Raw genomic sequence first — 4,836 nt, forward strand, 5'->3', positions numbered from 1 at the left:
TTGTAATAATTATATTGTAAAAAAAGTTATTATAAAAAAAAACAAAAAATCCGACTGCACACTAAAAAGAGGAAAACAAGCCCCACAAGAAATATTGTTTAATCAAATGCTAAAACCAAGCTATGGAATACCATTTAATCAATATAAAAAATGCACTATGAAATGTGTATGTAATCAATAGTTAAATAAATAAAAACTTATTCTAAATATTAACTAAATAATTATAATTTATAAATGTTGATGGTTGATGGTAACTTGGTAAGTATCGCAGGCGGGGACCAACACAGGGTTACTTATAGTCATTTTGGTTGTTGGTTGTTAAGTTCACTATTTAGCAGAATGTTACTTAGGTAGGTATTTTCGTTGGTGGCAGTCAAGTTGGTCCCCGCCTGCAATATCTATAAATTAGTATCTTAAACTAGTTTATAAACACTGGTAATATTTGACCATAAACAAGAGTCATAGAGCTGCTTAAGTTAGACTTTTATGAAATTCGTTTATTGGCCAATTATTATTATATGACGACTTTTATGACATAGTGCATGTCCGCCATCTTGGATTCCAAAATGGTCATCATTTTCGAAACTAGCACTCCCTAAAACCCATAAAACGACATCCATGACGACTTTTATGACATGGTGCATGTCCGCCATCTTGGATTCCAAGATGGTCATCATTTTCGAAATCCTGTCCCTAAAACCTATAATTGTTCCTAAAATTAATCGAGACAAAATTATTCGATGTACATACGAGTGGATACGAGTTTTCGCCCGGGAGGCGATTGGTCATGGAAATCTGTTCCTGGCTCCCGGTCTATTAGTGTGGGTCAAATTTTGGAAGCTGAATTTGCCAAATCTTATTTCCTATTCCAATATTTTATACTCATAGGGATGCCCATTATAGGGGCCCCATTACTGGATCCACGCCCATTACCGGGGTATCATTACTGGAGCTTTGCCGACCATGACTGGAGAAAAAACACATAGTTTTAATTTGTTAATTATGTGGAAACTAATTGCTGAATTTTTGATACAACACGCCTGAAACATAAAAGACGGATAGGACATTCAACTTCTAACACGCAAGGCGGTAACATTTTACATGTATCAGGAAAATGTCACAAATACTCCAAATTTCCTCTTACAAGTCCCATGACTGGTGCCGTTACTATAACATGTTCCTGTAGGAATTTCGGGGTAAAATGTATCCTATGATACTCCCGTGATCAAGATGAATCTAATGATACCTCATATATCAAATTATTTCAGTGAATGTAAAAAAAAATATTATCTCTGTATCCCGTAGGACTTTCGGGATAAAATGTATCCTATGACACTCCCGTGATCAAGACGAATCTAACGATACCTCATACATCAAAATCCATTAAGCCGTTTAGGCTACAGGAGGCCACAAAGAAAGAGACATACATACATACATTCGAAAAACATTACCCTCCTCCTTTGGCAGTCGGGTAAAAATAGAATAGGAAACGCAGCCGACGCGCAAGAATGAGGGTAGACGTACAGAGCGCTGTCTACACAACTTTGACAAAATTGTCGAGTCAAATCAGGCCGTGGAAACGCAAATGCCAAATTGGCTCGCTGATTTCGTCCGCTGATTATAATAATATTATAGGACATTCTTGCACAGATTGACTAAGTCCCACGGTAAGCCCAAGGAGGCTTGTGTTATGGGACAACGATATATACAGTGATCAATCGAAATGGGTCAGTAGGGAGAAGTCTGAAACTATGAGAGATAGCGACATCTGTTCTTAGGAACCATGGCTTCGATTTTAGATTTAATAATAATGGCATTCAATTTTTTTTAACTCTTTCATGCTTAACCTTATACTTTCAGGCTCAATTATACAAAAAAATACTACATGCGATTACATAAAGAATATTGAACAGGTTCGATTCCCGGTTATGTATGAGAGTTTAAATAAAGTTTGAATGTCATTATCTATAAATAAAACTTTCGTTTCGTGGACTTTTTTCGTTTATTTCATTGCATGTTTGAGAAAAGCACACATACCTCGGCGTGAATAGGGGTTGCCGGCCTCATAACATCCGGCCTCTGTAGTAATGTACTATAGAAATATAATACATATTAAAGTAGGGTAAAACATATTTCATCAATCCGTCATCTATTTAGAGATCATTCGACGCGAGAGGTGTAATCGCTAACGCTATAAAGACCCCGGACTTTCGTCGCAATGACGTCAGAATAGGGTAGTTTGGGGAGTAAATGGAGCGGTGTTAATTAACCTTTCGTATGCGCATGTCAAAAAATTGCCATATAAATAGCAATCGTGACCACTTCATGCTAGAGTTGTATATATATGGAGCAGATCTGCTCCTAAGCATACGAAAGGCATTCACGATATAAATTTCCAGTAAGTAAATAGTGGTCAATTGATTAATTTATCGATGTTGTTCTTTCGTTAACAACTCCCCGTAACAGATCAAAAGTTGTTCTAAATGACTTGCGGTTAGGCTACGTCTTCTAGCAGAATATATCCATTAAGCATGATTTATAACGGTTGCTTGGATTTATTTGTATTGACAATTGGCTCCCCAAACTTCCCTATTGTGACATCATTGCGAAAAAAGTCCGGGGTCTGTATAATATATTTAAAACTCGATATAGAATGACAGGGGTCATCTCCATATAACTTATATTATAACCTAAAAACGCCAAATCTCGCAAAATTGTATTGAAATTAAAGCTGTCATCCTACCCATCGAGTTTGAAAAGTACTATAATATAATATTCACGTAATTTACTTTTTATTCTATGGTGCCAAAGTGCCAAACTAGTGGTAGCTGTACAGGTGTGGGGAATGCCCCTGCATGTTAGAACATTTCTTTCGCACTGCACTTCTAACTGCTCGGCATTAGAAGTGCAGTGCGCGAGCGACATGTGAACGGCGCGCTAGCGGAGCAATCGGCAGATCTGGACTAAACGCACCTTTTATAAATAATTTTTAAATACTTGGCCGTGCTACACCGCGATTGCTCGCTAACTTTAACATAGCCAGGACCAGTCAACTGTGGTAGCCCACTACACTACACTCAGGCACTGTCAGAAAAATGCGTGAATACCAAAAGTATAATAGAGTTAGACCAAGAAAAGTCTGCAGAGATTTTGACAGCACACGCAGTGACAGTGTTATTTATACGTCATAATTTCATAGGTTTGTCATTTAAAATAACACCTGCACTGCGTGTGCTGTCAAAATCTCTGCAGACTTTTCTTTGTTTGACTACCTACTTGCTACTGCCACCTTCAGCTAGCCAGTCTTTAATTAATCATCTACAACATTACGGCCACTTATCCTAATGATTGCGCAAGTACGTATTTTTCTTCTGAATATTGTAATAAATAAGAATATAACTATCTAACTATATCTTAAGTATTTTATGATAGTGTCTATTTTAATAAGTGCATTTGATGAGCTAACACGATTGTAATTACAATATGGTCAACGGAGACTGGCGCGATGAGAGCACACATAACATAACTTACCTACCTGTTCATTTTTTTTTTTTTTTTTTTTTTTTTTCACAAATGTAAGGGTGGGCTATTTCCTTGTGTATGAGAAAAAAAAAGAGCGGAAAAGCGACAAAATAAACATACTTTTTAGGTGAACTAAAAGGAATGAAAACATGTACTGGGCATTTGTTTATCAATATAATTAAGAAATATAATTTTCACCTCAGCAGCTAGAACAAGGGTACTTTGCTACTTAAAAACAGTGAGCAAAATCGCACTGAGTGTGACAAAATGCCATTCAAGATGCATTCAAGTGACCTTTATATTCAAATGTCATTTCAACATGCGGGGCCTAATAAAAGTTCGAAATACTTGGATTCTATTATCTCTGTCCCTGTCACGTCATTAACAGAAAAAAAGAGACAAAAAAACTACAAACGACGTTCAACGGTACGGTATATTGACGGTTTATAATAGACCCCCGAAAAACGTCAGAACGCATCGTTAAATATTTATCATTTATAAGTAAATTCTACCAGCAAACATAAGCAAACAGCTCAAAATTTTCATTTGATTACTTTGCCTCACATGTGGATAAAATGCAACTTTCTTATCAGTTTTTGAACAATCAAAAAGAGCCTTTACCAGCTGGTGTGGTGAAAATAATATTAAATGATTTCTAATATACAATCTGTGTTCCTCTGTTCTTGACAGCTTAGCATGACATGCGCGCGCGTTTCCATACTCAAAGTCGCGCTTGACATATGAAGCCGCATCCGAAAACGCAAGCCATGCCAAGCGGTCTGGTCTGGTATCTATACTAGAGTTAGACCAAGATAAGTCTGCAACGATTTTGGTAGCACACGAAGTGCAAGTTTTTTTAAACGTCAAACTTCTATGAAATTATGACGTACTTATAAATAACACTTGCACTGCGTATGCTATCAAAATCGTTGCAGACTTATCTTGGTCTATCTCTAAGGCCAGGATTACACTTGTAAGTTTTACTTACGTAAGTAGGGACAAAGCTATTTGCTAGAATGAGATAACGATATTCATATCTCATTCTGTAGTATAGCTGTGTCCATACTTACGTAAGTAAAACTTACAAGTGTAATCCTGACCTAATTATTATTGATTTCTTAGCAACCCTTTGTAGGTACCTTTCTAATAATTTTCTTATGACTAACACATTGAAACATTATCTTCTTATACAACACGCATAACACTTATAATTTTGATCATTCTATAAAACGATTGATTATCCTAACCTAACTAATAGGCACTTTTTTTAAATATTTTATGAGATCAGAAGAATTATAAATGTAGATACACATT

Source organism: Cydia strobilella, chromosome Z (genome assembly GCF_947568885.1).
Source record: "Cydia strobilella chromosome Z, ilCydStro3.1, whole genome shotgun sequence".
NCBI classification, from domain to species: Eukaryota; Metazoa; Arthropoda; class Insecta; order Lepidoptera; family Tortricidae; genus Cydia; species Cydia strobilella.